Here is a 17,287-nt window from a genome sequence, read left to right on the forward strand (position 1 = left end):
ACTAACTCACCATGTAGACAACCCTGAAGGGAATACTCTTTCAGAGATCTAGTATTTGCATAAATGACAGCTGGCATTTCTCCAAAGAACTGCATGTGCCCTATCATTAAGGGGAATCTCCTTTTGCAGATTTTCTCACACAGTCAAGGGGATTGCATTTGATGCTAGCTGTGACACTGAGTCCCCTGTATCTTTTAAGAGTGAGGGAAAATGAGCTGAAAACAATTTCACCTTTAGTGATTGTTTTGTTCTACGTGATATTTGTAACCTTTGATTTTTTCCTTTGCTCCCATCCCACTTGTACATGTTTAATGTCTTTGCTTATTTAAGAGCATACACTTAAAAGGCCACATTGTGTCTTTAGACACAGCCCGGAGCAGAGCTGGGAGAATAATGTTTTTTTTAGTAAACTGACCATTTTGAAAAGTTGAAAAAATCATTTTGCATCAGACCAAAAACAAAAAATGGTTTCAACAAAAGTGAAATATCTTGTTTTGATTTCAACCATTTTTCAACATTTTTGGATTTAAAATAAGATTAAAGGAAATGTTGAAGTGAATGTCATTTCAAACTGAAAAATCAAAACTTTTAAAAAATATGTCAATTTTTTTTGATATTTTTCTGTCCTTTTTTTTTTTGACATTTTTCCCTCCTACTCTGCCCCCCAAATGAACAATTCAGCAGAACTGACATTAATTTGTGAGACAAGGTGGGTGAGGTAATATCTTTTATTGGGCCAACTTCTGTTGGTGAGAGATACAAGCTTTTGAGCTTATACAGAGCTCTTCCTCAGGTCTGGGTTGAATTTGTGAAATATTTTGGTGTCACTGAATCTGAATGTACCTCTGAGGTATCCCCCCTCGGGCACAATTATTATTCATAATTATAATTTATTTGCTTTGCAGTAGCACCTAAGGGGTCCTGTCAGGGATGAAATCTTCATTCCGCTAGGCATTGTACAAACGCAAACCAAATATACTGTCCCTTCCCTCAAAGGGTTTATAATCTCTTGTCCTGCTCCTAGGTGGAAGTAAGTAAATTACTGCAGCTCCTCAAAGTATACAGCATCCCATTCTTCTGCTGATGAATGAGGTGGTGTGGGGGACTTGGGGATTGAGCCAAGGTTCCCCCCACTCTCTGTCTATCTCTGTTCCCTCCCTTGCTCCCTCTCCATGCAGTGACAATCTATGCAGAGCAGCACTGCACTCTGTATTCTGCACCAAACCCAGAATCTGGATAGGCTCTTCACTGAGCAGAGTGGTGGATTTGGGGGGCTTATTGCATTGCTTGGGCACAGGTACAGCCTAAGCCCAAGTGACTAGCAGCTGTCATGATGCGCCACAGCTCTCGCTAAGAAAGCTTCTCAGAGCCTTTACAGTTATCAATAATATGGCAGCCATAAATAGCTTAGCTTTCAGGGAAATCATGGAAACCTTTTTTATGGCTGAAAACCTGACATTGCAGACAGACAGGCAGCTTTCTTTGTTCTTTCATGGCTGAAGGAACACACTCTTTCTGAAACTCTATTAGATCTTTCTCTATGGAGGTGACAAGTCAACATTCTAAGTTTGTTTCCTAGCAACATAGATTTGAAAGACACTGCAGGACCATAATTTTGCTGCAGTTTACCCCTTCCCCCTACCCCAATAAAATAAATCCACAAACATGTTTGTGTTCCAACATTTCTTGGAGGAATGCTCCTCCCAATTAAAGATTTTTTTCCCCAAGATGCCACCCAACTCTTTCTTTTCTCAGCAGAAGAAAAGCTTTTGCTGCCTTAATAAACCATGCGGGGAGCAATGTTCCAGGCACCGCAGACTTAAAGAACCCTATTGCTTTTCAAGTATTCCTAATTATGGAATTCTAAAGATAAATGCATTTACCCATCTTTCACAGAGGAAGTCATTTCTTCATAGCTGTGTAAATCTGCAGTGATTGTTCCCAGGGACGATGCTGAAAAAGCACAACATTTTACTTCTTTCTATTTCCAGTATTCAGGGTCCAGAACATGGCAATGCCAATTAAACGTATCTTTCTGCATTAGATTGGGAAACAGGTGGTTGATGAGTATTTAGATGACTCCGGCTCTGACCCCTGGGCCTGGCTCCTGACTTCAGCTCCGACCCCTGGCTCTGGTTCCTGGCCCCCTTAGTCTGGTTCTAACCCGTGACACATTCTCCTTTTGTACAAACCAACCATCTCTGTAAAGGGATATCTGAAAGGTCAACAGACCCCAAAATTATGCTGCTGGGGTCCTTTTAGTGAAAAACTGTATGAATCCTCCCCCAGAAAGACTGCAACCACAGTCAGCTCTTAGCCTCCAGGCTGGATGTGTGAAACTTACCAATAGATCAGGTCAGAAAATTTTTGTCATAATAGTTTTCCACTGGAAAAATGCCACTTCAACTGAACTAATTTTCCCCCAAAAAATCATATTGATTTTGACTAAAGTTCCCATGAAAACAAATTCTTCATAAACGACTTTTTTAAAAAATAGTTAAGTGGGAGTTTTGAAGATACTTGTTTTCATTTTTTCATTCTGATTCAGAAATGGAAACTTTGGGTTTTGTTCCAGTTAGCAAACAGAAATTCCAAATTTCAACCAGCCCTACGTACCAACAATAAGAAAGGAAGGATGTCCCGGTGGCTAAGGAACTGGACTGGGATGCAGGAGACTCAGTTCCAAGCTCTGCTTTTGACATCCAATATGACCTTGAAAAGACTTGGTTGTGCATCAGGAACATTTTTGTGCTTCGAGGCGGTATGCTGCCTCGTTGCTTGCATTGTGGGGGAAAAAAGCACCACCTTTTCCCAGGTTCTGCAAAGGGCAGCGATTTCCCCTGTATTTTTTTTATTAAACTGATTTCCCGGTATCTGAGACTGGTCTGTCTATACTACCACAATAGCACTCCTAGACGTTTGGATTTCGTGCTACAGAATTGTCTCTTGAGTTGTCAGGGCAGTAAGTCACTCTGTATAAATATACCTGCTGTGTAAAGCATAGCTCCTATGGCTGCTTGCCCTTTCAAAAAGGTGCATCAGAAAATGCTTTCTTAGCTGGAGCTGGAGCAAAAACACCGTTTGTATTGATTGCCCAGGTTATCTGAGGCAAAGTGCCATTTTTCTGTCTCTGGATAATTTAACGCATCTGTTATAACCAATGCTTTCAGACATCCATCAGAAAAAGAATGCAGCACTGCAGGAGCGTGTTTTGCAACCTCAGATGTAAGTCCTTTCTATTTAGCCTTGTTCTAGTTGATTAAACATGCAGTGCAGTATGTATAGAAAAGTTAATGTCTCTCCTCTACTTTTTTTCCTTCTGAACTCCAGATGAATGCAGAAACAATTGAAGGGGTCAAATCTAAGCCATAGTTAAAATGCACAAATACTGGCTTTGAGTTAATAGAAGCTGATTTTTTTTGTACCCTTTCTAACTACCAAAGCATCTATTGTGCGTATTTAGGAGGCATAGTCTTGATGCCCACCATTTGCACCCCAAGTTCTAATGATGAGTAGTCTGAAAACGAACACAGATTTATTAAGATACACACATTGTTGCTTTATGCAGGTATTGCTTAGGAGTTGGCTACCTGGGAAGTTAAGCCTAATTAACCAAAGGAGTGAATTTAAAGCGTATTCGTAAAAGCATATTAATCCCCTGCATAGGAGCTCTCATTCAAAAATAAAGTGGCCTTAGTTTGCTTTAACTTAATTCACTTCCAATAGAAGGACTGTCTAAATTATTGCTGCCTGCCTAGGCTCCCCTACAGGGAGCAGCACTGCTTGGAAGCTTCCCAGTGCTGCCTGGTACAACCCTGCCCCTGACGCACCTTTCCCAGACCCACCTTCCTTGTGAGGAGGGGTCCTCGGAGGGCAGCTTTACAGCCATCTTCCACAGTGCCTGCACTGGGGAAATCCTCACCCCAGTGGAAATGGAATTTATAGATCCCCTTTACTTCGCTCTGGCCTTTTCCCCACCCAGAGTGGGGTGAGGCTGTCACCCAAACAGCTGGCAGAACACTTTGAAGCCTTCTGGAAAAAAGAGATTGTAGAAATATGGTATTGTCTCTTTTCCCCATGCAAATGTATTCCTGATATAGCAACCGCGTGTTTCTCTACACAGATTACATAGATGTCAGACTTATCAAAATGTTGCAGTCTTCCATAATTGTGCTATTCAAGGCTTCTATGAAAAGAAAAAAATCCAGTCAGTTTTTAGTCTGCATTAACTTATGCCATCAGGGTTACCACCTATGGTATAAATGTCTTGTATTATGAATGATTGGAATGAGACAACTGAGAAATGAAGCTGAAAGCAAGAGATCGGTCTGCTGTCTTAAGAGGTACTTTGATAGCATGTTGTCTTTTTACAATAAATTATCCTAGTGTGAAGGGGTGGGCTAGTATTGTCTGTACCGTTTTTGGTTATAAATTTGTTTTTGGTTAAACAGAAAACCCCTTATTAATGTAACTGCTAGGGCTTATCTACACAAGGAAATAGATCAGCATAGCTTGTCTAAACAGGGAAATTGACTGGCTTGTGTATATGGGGAAATTGACCACCATATCTATTCCGGAATAACTCCCCATGTGGACACTCTATGGTGAAATAAAAGTAATTTTATTCCAGATGAATTACTCCCCTTTTGAGTACACATAAGGCGGAGTTATTTTGGAATAGCTAAATTATAGCCGAACCATTATTCTGGCATAGCTATACCAGTCAGTTTCTTCTGTGTAGATAAGGCCTTAATGGTTTGAGATTTCCAGCAGTTAACAGTTAGTAAAATAAGAGTATTGTCAAATCTGGGATACTAACTGGCTGTTGAAGAGATGACAATTGATAAAAGCTGTATATCCTTCTGCAAATTCATTATTGTTTATTCATCCCTATATTCTGTGATAAGGGATACAGACTAAATGCTCTTAGAACTTGCTATAGACTTTCCTAAAATTAAGTTCATGCCTCGTTTGTTTTACTTGACATTAGATAAAAGAGCTTTATAGTGTCTTGCATCTCTGCTCCAGTCAGAGCTGTGCCTTTATATCAGGAGAGGGCAAACTATGGCCCGTGGGCTGGATCCGGCCCGTCGGGGCTTTCAATCCGGCCCATGGGATTGCCAGCCCTGTGGCGCAGTGGGGCTAAGACAGGTTCCCTGCCTGCCCTGGCCCCGTGCTGCTCCCGGAAGCGGGATGCACCACGTCCCTGCAGCCCGTGGGGAGCAGAGGAGAGGCAGAGGGCTCTGTGCGCTGCCCTCGCCTGCAGGCACCACCCCTCGCAGCTCCCATTGGCCAGGAACAAGCAACCGCAGCCAATGGGAGCTTCAGGGGTGGTACCCACAGGCGAGGGCAGCACGCGGCGGAACCACCTGCCCCACTCCACCTCCAAGAGCCACTGCTGGACGTGCTGGCCACTTCCAGGAGTGGCACGGGGACAGGGCAGGCAGGGACCCTGCCTTAGCCCCACTGCATGCTGCTGCCACCCCAGAGCTGCTTGAGGTAAGCAGTGCCGGGCTGGAGCCCAAACCCCGAACTGCTCCTGCACCCCAACCCCTTGCCCTGAGCTCCTTAACTCCCTGCCTTGAGCCCCCTGCTGCACCCCTCCTGCACCCCAACCTCCTGCCCTGAGCCCCCTCCTGCACTCCACACCCCCTTCCTTGAGTTCCCAACCCTCTGCCATACCCTGCACCCCTCCTGCACACCACCCCCCTGCCCTGAGCCCCTTCCTGCACACCGCATCCCCTCCCACACCCTGCGCTCCCCCCCACACTCCAACCCCTTGCCCCAGCCCTACATACATTCAGCCCTACATACATACATACATACAATTTCCCACCCAGATGTGGCCCTCAGGCCAAAAAGTTTGCCCACCTGTGCTTTATATCAGGGTTTCTCAAACAGGGGTTTAGGGAAAGCCCCTGCAGGCCGGGCTGGTGTGTTTACCTGCCCTGTCCGCAGGTCTGGCCGATCGCGGCTCCCACTGGCCGCAGATCACTGCTCCGGCCCGGCCTGCCAGGAGCTTTCCCTACACAAGCAGCGACCCCTGTTTGAGAAACCCTGCTGTACATAGTACTTCAATGAAGTGTCCTTGTGATATCTAATTTCTCTGGGAATTTTATACAACATATCAGTTGGACCTTTTTATGGTGCATTTCTGTAATACTCAGGAAACCAGAACTATGCACCAAGTTCGGCCCCACTCCTCGTTTCTATGTCTAATCATGCATTGTGAATTTCCCCATTTTCCTTTGAGTACCTGTTTATCCTTGGTGGGATTTTTGACTACTGCTGTACACTAAGCTGTAGATTTCATTGTATCGAAAACTGCACTAAGGTGAGCTGTATTCAAGACAAACCAAAGTGGTGCAATATGAGGTGTAAATTTAAGAGTAACTAACCATAGGATCCATGCTGGGTTCTCCATCACTGACAATTTTTAAATGAAGACTGGATGTTAATGTATAAGAGATGCTGCAAATATTATTGTGGGGAAGTTCTATGGCCTGTGTTATACAGGAAGTCAGACTAGATGATCAGAGTGGTCCCTTGGAATCTATGAACCTGCGAGCTCAATCCTGCAAGGTGCTGAGCACTGTGGCCCTTATCTAGCAATCTACTTAAGTACATGCTTAATTTTAAGCATTTGAGTAGCCCCATTGAAGTCATGTGCTTAAAGTTAGGCATGTACTTAGATTGCTAGATAAGGGCCACTGTGCTCAGCACCTTTCAGGATCAAGCCCTATGCGCTTGACTACATTCACAGTATGAACTTAAACCAGGGAAGTTTGTTACCTGTGACAGCTGTTCACCACAAAGGTTTCTGGTTTGATCACAGCTGGCATATTGCTCATGTATGGCTGCGTGATGGCCCTCAGTTACATTGCTTTCTGCGTGGCTAGATGGGGGAATAAATGGAATATTTTTGGTTTGTTCACTTCACTGACAAATGGAATAAAAGTTCAATTAACATTTCATGTTGTTGTTTTTCCCTTTCCCCTGCTTGTTTTTTCTCCTGTGCGCCAGTTTTTTTAGAAAACGGCCTCATTATATTCAGCCCTTGAGTCTTTATTCACGTTGCTTTGTGCACATTTTTCTCTTTTTTTCTTGAATCTTGTTGGACGTTTTTTGGGTTTTTTTTGGTTTTGCTACAAGTTGTTTGAGAAAAATTAAATACTAAAGAATCAACAATTCATCCCCAAAGGCCTTTTAGAAGGTTGACTTTGTTGAAATTGAAGCCTTTGTTAGATAAAGGAACAACATTTATACCATATGAAACCGTTGTTTATTAAAAAAAAACACCTCAAAATGATTAATAGTAGCACAACAAGGTAGACAGACAAATTCTCAGAGACCTTAATAAACCACAAGATTTTTCACTGCACTCTTTAGTGAAATAAGGTAATATATTTTCATTTGCTCTTGAAAATATATCGTATGTCTTTTCATTAGTTTTACACAGTTTGCATGAAGGAAATAAGCCAATAATGCTTTGGCCCCATTAATGATTCACATGTTTGTGAGATATAAATGTTTTGTCTCTGGGGATTAGGATAGTAATAAATTATATGAGTTTTATGGATAAATGGTGCCCTCTCTTGATTGATGAGTGTGGACGGAATATGTCTGAAATGCATGTAGGCAGAAAGTATTCTCTAATTATTATTATTTGTATTACAGTAGCACCTTGAGGCCTGAATGGAGATCAGGGCCCTGTGTGTTAAGTGAGAGAGACCCATCCAGAGAGCTTACAATCTAAATAGATGACTGACAAGGATAGGAGTGGGAACAGGAACAGAGAGATCAAGTCATTTACCCAAGATCACATAGGGCAGTGCTGGGAATAGATTCCAGGCCTTCTACCTCCCAGTCTTGTGTCCCACCCACTAGTCTACACTGCCTCTTATTAGGGGGTAGCCGTGTTAGTCTGTATTCACAGAAACAACAAGGAGTCTGGTGGCTCCTTAAAGACTAAGGGCTTGGCTACACTTACAAATTTGCAGCGCTGCAGCAGGGTGTGAAAACACACCCTCTGCAGTGCTGCAAATTGCGGCGCTACAAAGCGCCAGTGTAGTCAAAGCTCCAGCGCTGGGAGCCGCGCTCCCAGCGCTGTCCATTATTCCCCACAGGGAGGTGGAGTACGGACAGCGCTGGGAGAGTTTTCTCCCAGCGCTGGCGCTTTGACTACACTTAGCGCTTCAAAGCGCTGCCACGGCAGCGCTGCCGCGGCAGCGCTTTGAAATGCAAGTGTAGCCAAAGCCTAACAGATTTATTTGGGCATAAGATTTTGTGAGTAAAAAACCCACTTTTTCAGATGCATGGAGTGAAAATTACAGATGCAGGAATTATTATACTGACACATGAAGAGAAGGGAGTTACCTCAAAAGTAGAGAACCAGTGTTGAAAGGGCCAATTCGATCAGGGTGGATGTAGTCCACTCCCAATAATAGATGAGGAGGTGTCAATTCCAGGAGAGGCAAAGATGCTTTTGTAATGAGCCAGCCACTCCCAGTCCGTATTCAAGCCCAAATTAATGGTGTTAAATTTGCAAATGAATTTTAGTTCTGCTGTTTCTCTTTGAAGTCTGTTTCTGAAGTTTTTTTATTCAAGTATAGCTACTTTTAAATCTGTTATAATGTATCTTTAGCTATTTCTTAAGTACCAACGTGGATGGTGTCCAAGCATGGATGACCTGAAAGAGAGGCATGTCCCATCTGTCCTGGGTCCAAGAATAACAACACAAACATTTTAAATAGGCAAACTTGCAGGGTTAGGCCTTTGCTTTGTCATCTTTCATATCTGTGAAGAACACTGTTCCAATCAGAATTTAATATTAAGATAAAAAGACAAGAAGAAATTGGTCCAAGTGATAGGTTTGGCTAAGATTCTGGTTACTCTGTACATGCAGTGAGTTCAGCCTGGCATTCCCAGTTGTCATTCAGGCAAAAATGTGTATGGAAATATTCAGGAAGGATAGTGGGCCTATAAACTCTGGTAGCCAAGTTTGTAGATATAGTGATCTCTGTCAAAGATGCTTAAATTTCTTGGTGAGCCGTTTTAACAATGAGAAAATAAAGATTGCGTTCTACCAACTTCTAAGTTTAAGGCATAAAATCTATCTTGAGCATGTTGTGTTCTTGTTCTTGTGGGAGCTTATTTTTTATTCACTCGAGCTAGGGTTTTGGGGTTTTTATTGATTATTTTTTTTTGGACGGAGAAGAAGTCAATTATATTGTTGTGCAATCCACTGCAGACAACGAAACATTGCCAGCTGAACATCGCATTAGTATTCCTACACATGAGAAGCAGGTCAGGGAGTCTGAGTTGGAGGGTCCCACTTATGTTACAATGGGCCTGCGGTTAAGAGCCATCCAGATATTAGCAGAGAGGGAAGAGAAGTATCCAATGTGGTGAGAAACACTGGCACTGTTGTATGTACATGAATTATTTCACAATCCCAATAGCACGTGAATCTTCAGCCCACTCACTCTGCACATGTGCCAGACTAGACGTTATTGACATCCATCAACATTCCAATCAGTTGCATCATTTGCCCACAAACGCCAAGAAGGGCATGAGGCTTCAAACTAAGAATTTATTAAAGAAGAAAGGGGAAAAATGACTCGAAGGCTGAGTTATATGTAACTCAAAGAGAGAATTTTTCAAACAGTGAAAAGAGTTTATAGTAGACATCCTGTTCAGCCTTAAGTGTAATAAAACTTTGTCCTTCTCTGGTACCTTGCAAAATCTTTCCAAATAGTCATTAATCTAACAACAATCATTTAAGCACTTGGTAAATGCTGTAATTCTATTTACATGATATAGGTGTAATCTAATGCTAGGGGAGGGTGGATGTTTAAGGTCCCTCCTCTGAAACAGTTAGGGCAGACAGATTCAATTCCTTTCTCTGCCAGATTTCCTATGTGACTTGGGACAACACGTTTATCCTCTCTGTGGCTCAGTTCTCCATCTGAAAAATGGAGATACCAGTACTGTCCTACCTCATAGGGGTGTTGTGAGGATAAATACATTAAAGATTATGAGACATTCAAATACTATAGTAATGGGATTACTCATGTGAATAAATACCCCCCACCCTTCTATCATAGGTATCTGTAAATTGATCTAATATCCTTTTTTCAGTGTTGTGTGATGTTGTAGCAATGTGTCTCCCATTCCAATTCATCAAAGTAACACAACATGTGTAGGTGAATATATAGGAGAAAATGTCAGGTCTGGCTTTGGTTGAATTTTCATTGCAAACTTCATCTTTTAAGATATGGAATTATTTTGTCCCCGAATTAGACTCTGTAATTCATACATACAGTAGGTTATGTTGCTTGCTAATGGAAATAAATTGCATCGTGTTGCCACTACGTGTACATAATTTGTTTATACTATATGCACTGCAAATATATTAACTCGTTACATTTTGTATTTTTAAGAACAGTATGGATATGTTTAGACGCCGCTGTTATTTCTTTTCTCATTGTTTAAAACCTCATTGTCTACTTTTCTGAGAATTCATTTGCATTAGAAATTACATTTTCGTGCAAACACTTGGCAGATAATAATTACCACTTAAACTGTCAGCTAAAATATGCCAAAACTATGGCTCCCATATCTACTTTCCACATTCTTTTATTGTCCACTAAAGCAAATTAATTATACTGTGGTTCTTTTGCATGTCAGCAGGAGGCAACTGAAATGGATGGAAACCAAAGGGAAGAGGTTAAAATAAAAGTTTCCACTAATTTGTTAAATTTTCATTTTTCTTTTCCCTATGGTTTTGCCAATAATTAAATGCCTTTTATTGGTTTGTGCATTGGCCTAACTCTGCTCCCACTGGAGTCAATACAGATTTCCCCACTGACTTATGGTGAGAAGAGAGAGGTCAGTGCTGAGTGTTTAGAAAATCCCAACCTGCTGTTTTACAAGTTTTTGAATGAGGTTAGATTTGCAATACCACCTTGGAGATTTTGACACCCAAATCCCATTAATTTCTAGTGGGAATTGGGTGCTCACATCCTGCAAATGACTGAAAATCTCAGCCTCGATTTACTGGTCTGAGGGTTTATGTAGAATTTAAGTGGCACACCGGCCTTGTATTGGTCTTCTGCACCGGGGTGGTTACAGCTATAATGCTCATAAAAAGTGCCAAACTGATCACAATGGAGAATGAAGTCCTCTCTTAGAGCTAGATCCAAAACCCATGGAAGACATTTGGGAGCCTTTTCTATTATCTTTAATGGGCTTTGGATCAGGGCCTTTACTTACCCACAGGACAAGTGTAGCGTTGGCAGTGCACACGTCACCCACACATTTCCCAGCTGAGCTTTAGCTGAAGTCACTTATCTTTAGGGGTACGAAGAAAATGCAGTGTCCATGTCCCATTCAACCCTGGTCCTCTCTGATGAGCCTGCCATTGACAATACCAATTAGTACATGTTGCAACAGCAGCTTTGGGGTCTCATGGCTAAATATCATGTATGAACTTGACCAGTACCCTTAACTCTTTGCTGAAGACCTATCAATTAGTAGTGACATTTGGGCACCACCAGCTGGCTCTGGTTTTGAAGCAGGACTGATGTAGAGGTAACATTCTCACTAACCCATTGCCAATACTCTGAACCACACATTTCCCAGTCCCAGTAGGAAACAGACATGAGCAGCTGCATCACCTGCTACTGGTTGTACAGTCGAAGACACTTCCAAAAGCGTGGGGAAATGGCTCAGTGAAATGATGTCCACCTGTAAGATATAGTTATTTTTAGTGGTATGGTTAGGCAGGTTTGGGGATTTAAAGAAAGGAAGTGAAGCATGAAGTGCAATATACACTTTTCAGTTCCTAACCTGGCAACGTTCCAGTGAGGTTCAGGAACAATATAACTTGAGCTGCTCAAAATACTTCAAAATTTGAAATTTTGATGGGTAAAAAAATGGAGAAACTTTTTTTTTGCAAAATTTTCACTTGTTTCTCCATTTTTCAGCCAACTGTGGAGCATGTAAGAACAAAATTAAAATTCAAAATGTTGATGAACTTTTTTCATTCAAATTTCAGTATAAAAAAGGAGCAAAACCAATGACTATTTCCTAACATTTTCTCCTTATTTTTCAACTAGCTTCTAACAGTAGCATTGGAATCTAGATGTTCTGTTCTCTGACATTTCTGATATAGATGACTTACAATAATAACTGTGCAGCAACAGTGTGTTTGGAAGTAGCTGTAGGTCTATACTGAAGGGCATCTGTTTGAAGTGAGGAAACAAGTGAAAAGGAGGAAACCTGGAGTTCGGAAAAGCTCACTGGCTACATGACATACAGTAAATCCAAAACCTGCACTGAAGGGGTTAAAGGAAGGTCTGATTCCAATCTGAACCAGCAGCAAAACACACAAGTGCAAGTTGAAAGATGTAAATCTGATCTCACAAGTCTAGACATAACCAGGCAGCTACTTTTAGCGATAGTTCTATATTGATTTTTGGGATTTAGTTTTATTTAATGAACAGACTATTCCACCCCACTTCGTCTCTAATTCTGATTTTATTTAATATAATCCCACATTGTATATCCATTTTGCCTTGGGGGGGCTTCAGCAAGCAGTTTCCTGTACGTTTTTAGGAGGATGTTATGAAAATTAGAATTGCATCTTTGACCCCATTTCATCTCCAGGCATCTGGCTTGCAACGTTCTGTTTGGTGACATTTCTTTCTTCCAATATGACTTTGATAAACACTTTCTGTAGGCTGCTCACCCTTTCCATTTCAAAGCATTAGGGTTATTTACTACGGGCCTGCAAACTTTCCTATTATTTTCCACTGGCCTTTGTACCAAATAAGTTAGAAACCAGCACCAGTTTTGTAGCAGATTGATTATGTGGCTGCTGATGGCTGCTTCTTTTGGTAGTTTTGAATTTCAGTTCAGAGTAAGAAGACCTGTGCAAGTCCTATAAAATTATATCTTTTTTGCCTTTATTTTCCTCTTGCACATGATGCTTTTATTAAGGTGATATAGTATTTTTATTTGCCGTAAAATCTTAGTTCCACAGAACTAATTTGGTTCAGATGGCAATACCTGACATATGAATTTTTAAGAACTTTGATGACCTACAGAACAACCAAAATTCTTTTAATGCACCTTTAGCCAAAGAGACATATTTTATACTCTGTAATATCTACTATATAATAATTTTGTATTACAGCAACACTCAACAGAGACCAGGGCCCCATTGTGCCAGGCATGAAACGTACACACAGTAAGAGAGAGTCCCTGCCCTGAAGAGACTACAATCTAAATAGAAAAGACAGACATAGAGTGGAGGGAAGAAGAAATCACAACCCTGGGAGATCTGACCATTTCAATTAGCTTCATTTTACAGGTGGAGAACTGAGGCACAGGGAGACTAAGTGACTTGCCCAAGGTTACCCAGGAAGTCTATGGCAGCACTGGGAACTGAACATATATCTCTTTCCAGTGCCTTCGCCATAAGCAGAATACACCGACCCCCCTCGCTGATTCCAGAACCCGCACTCCAGCCCAAGCAGGAACATCAATGCTGCTATTTTTAGCCCCATAGTGTGAGCCCAAGTCAGTTGACCCGGACTCTGAGACTCGTTGATACGGCTTTTTTCTTTCTTTGCAATGTCGCTGTACCCTGCGTGAGGCCAGCGAGACGAGCCTGTGATGGGAATGTGGAATCGCACAAGGTGGGCGAGGCCCATAGCAAAGTTGTTGTTAGTTGTTTTAATATAATTATTTGTCTCCGTGAAAAATAGACACCAGCAGTGATAGAAACTGCAGCCCTATAAAGGTTACTATTTCCAAGTCAACTTCTGTGAGTGGTGACCACAGAGTGGAATATGATAATTTCCCTATCTCAGATACCGCTATGCTGGTAAATGTTGACTTTGGAATGATGCCTCAGGCATTATTTATCTCTAAGCTACTTACAAGTTCCCTCATATTACTCTGCTACTTGCTCTACTTTTGATTCTGCTCTGAAGGAACAGCAGAGAATGAGGTGAAGTAATTCAGGATCTTGTTTTCAGCTATGCTGAGCTCCCATGGGCCCTATCAGTCTCCATTGGTCATGCAGATGCTTAGCATCTCTGAAAATAATGCCCTTTGCCTCACTCTACAAATAGATACAAGTACTGGGTAGATTGTCCTGTAAGTCAGTGACCATTTATGTTGCATGCATGGAGAACCTCTTAACAGGTTTGTGATGAGTTACACAAAAGCCTTGAAGAAAATACACCCAGTGTGTGTGTCCTAGTAATGATTTAAAAACAAAACATTGAAGAGTTGGGTTGTGCTCTTTTCATTGTGTTTAAATTAATACGTCTTTATCCAAGTCTGGTTAATTGCATGCAAGTTTTAGCTGGGCTGTGTCAGGGTTTCAAATGTGAATATAACAGAGCTGAAAAAATGACCAACTTCAAGGGCTGTAGTGTATATACAATACCAGTAGTTTCCCCCAAACAAGGCACCCTTATCTATCCATAGAGGCACTTATAAGACTCCCAGTCCCACTCCATCCCTGCACAACAAATTTCCAGTGCAAAAAGGAGGAATGTTTCTAAATTGGGTGCATGATCACTTCACCCTGAGAGTGGGTTCCCTGGGAGACAGTTGCAGAGGTGTTTTTGGATAAGAGCAGAAGTGTGAAGAGCTAATTGTTGTTTGCTGCTTCAGTGGATTGTAGTAGCACATTTGTGGGGGTAGCTGCTGCCAGGAGGCAGCCAGTCCTAGCTGAAAATGGCAGGGTTATATATTTTTCATTGTCTGTTTTGGTGCCGATAAAATTAAATCTGACATCAGCGATGGTGTGGCTTAAAAGTCTCTCACCTGTTCATGCTTCCAGAAAGGACTGGTTTAGAACAAACAAAAATGGTAAGCGATCACCTTTAAAGGCTGGGAAACAGACACTAACACCCAGTGTAACTGAACCCAGCCTAACTGAAATGGTCAGATCTCCCAGGGTTGTGCTTTCCTCTTCTCTCCACTTGGTTCATTTCATGGGAAAAGCTTCCACTCAGTTTCCCGGAGGTAGCTCTAGAGGCTGGCTGAAGAGATTAACCAGCCTACACCTCTTCACTGTTCTCTGGGTTCCCCAAATGACACCGTGGTATCCCCTGCTACCAGCAGTGGGGAGCTGGGAATGCAGAGCATGCTGCTTTGCTGGTCTAGGGTAAAGTTCATGAGTCTCAATACTGGGCAGAGGCAATCAGCAGGCCTTTACATTTTTCCCATGACTGGGGGGCCGGAGTATTATAGATTTCAAAGTTTGCTGGGTCAGCCCCATGATTATCTGAAAGTTTTGGTTGTTTCATAACCAGGATTTATAACTACTGGGTTTATATATCATGCTGATCATAGAAAATACTTGTCAAAAGTCCAGTCTCTCCCAGGACCTATTACTGCTGCATTTGTTGGGAAGGGGAAGGTGTCTCTGACCTACTGGCTGGGTGTGCAAAGCCCTGAAGGTGACCTATGTGTATCTAAAAATCGAATCCAGATCTCTGTCCATTCCCTTTCCCACAAGGCCATCTTGGCTGACCAACATCAGCCCAGTAGAGGGCTCATTAAAACTATTCATGCGATAGTAATGAGAGAATACCCTGCATCGGGCAGTCTGTCTGGTTGCACCAGTACAAAGAAACAGGGCAAAGATTGTTCTTGTGAAATGGGGCCAATATGTAAGCTTTGTTATGTCCTCTGCCATTTATTAGCTGCTAACCTGAGATCAGTCAGTTCATTCCATGTAACAGCTTTACTGAAATTTCAATAGCATCATTTCACGGCACCAACCAAGCATTTATTATATTTTAAAGAAAATTAAATGTTTCATAATTTGTGGGAAACTTAACTTTTATTATTCCCCTGACATGCTTTATGGGAAAAATTATAATTAGATTATTTGAAGATCCATGTACAAATTTTTAAAAGTTAACATTTCGCAATAGGATTTCAGTTCAAATGTTTCTCTATGGTTACATTAACGCCAGTTCTGTTTCAAAGTTAAAAAATAAATTGCCTTCATACTAATTTATTGGATACTAAAAAAGTCGCCGATAAATAGAGCCAGATCCTTAGCTTGTGTAAATGTGGTGCAGCGTCATTGAAACAAAATGGAACTGTGCCACTTCACACCAGCTGAGGCTCCGACCTGCTAAGTATAAAAATGAAAATGACAAGGAAACAAAATAGAAACAGTTTGATATTAATGAAAATGTGCACAAGCTCTTTCACCATTTCCTACGGCTCTTTACCCAAAAGAAAAACTGCTTTTTTATTCAGTCACATAGCAAGATAGTGCAGAATGAATGAAACGTCGCCAAAGAAATAACACGTTGTAACTAAACCTGGGCACGTACCCCAAATATTTATTCCTCAAATATTGGTTTAGATTTCATTTAAATTGTATTCGTGCTTCTTTTTTATTTTTTGTTTGTTTCCTGTAAATATTCTAGTGAATGAACTTACTGAAAGAAATGTTTGCAGAAACAGCACCATTACTAAAAAATGGAGCTGGTAAAAAATATGGAAAGCATTCATAATTTTTTTTCACAATCGTTTTCTTTTTCTTGTTTTGAAATTCAAACATTATTTTTTTAATTTAATTGACATGTAAAACTTTTTGAAAAATTTCAACTGCTTCTACTGGAAATTGTTTTCATAGGTTAGAATCACATTTCTGGTGTGAAAAGTTATCTTTACTCATCTCATGAGGAAACAGAAATGTACCATAGGAAATGAAATATTGCTCTAGTCAAAGCAGCTCTAATTTTGAATATGAAAAGCTCTTACTCAAGATGCAATCTGAGAATCATCTGCAGAAATTATATATGATAATTTCAAATAAAGAATAAATTCAAGAAAATTATGATCTCAAAGCAATTTGCATGGTGACAGGTGGCATTTTTCAAGTAATTAATTATGTATTGTTCTACCAGCTCCAATCATGATTAATTTTAAATGAACATTGCTGCCGAGCAGAATAGGTTTGCGTTATGTTCAGGTGACTAACAGTACCACAGCTGTATGGTACTGGGCCTGGTTCAGTTGCCTTCGAAGTTAATGGGAGTTTTTCCGTTGACTTCAATGGGCATTGGATTGAGTCTGGGGAGGTGGATGGGCTCTTCAGTGTGATTGGGAGACATGCCCCTTTTATTGGGTAAGCTGCTGGACACTGAACAAAATGGTTTCAGGGCACGATAAGGCTCCAAAGACAGCTCTGAACAGGCAGGAGAGCCCAGCCAATAGAGGTTAATGTGCACCAAGAGATGTA

At 41.3% G+C, this 17,287-nt stretch overlaps 1 protein-coding gene across 7 annotated transcripts in view; it reads left to right on the plus strand.

The window, feature by feature from the left end:
* ANKFN1 (ankyrin repeat and fibronectin type III domain containing 1) overlaps positions 1–17,287 on the plus strand; it is a 275,486-nt gene that overhangs the window by 124,846 nt on the left and 133,353 nt on the right. The window lies entirely within an intron of this gene.

This window comes from Mauremys reevesii, linkage group 15 (assembly GCF_016161935.1).
Source record: "Mauremys reevesii isolate NIE-2019 linkage group 15, ASM1616193v1, whole genome shotgun sequence".
Lineage (NCBI taxonomy): Eukaryota > Metazoa > Chordata > Testudines > Geoemydidae > Mauremys > Mauremys reevesii.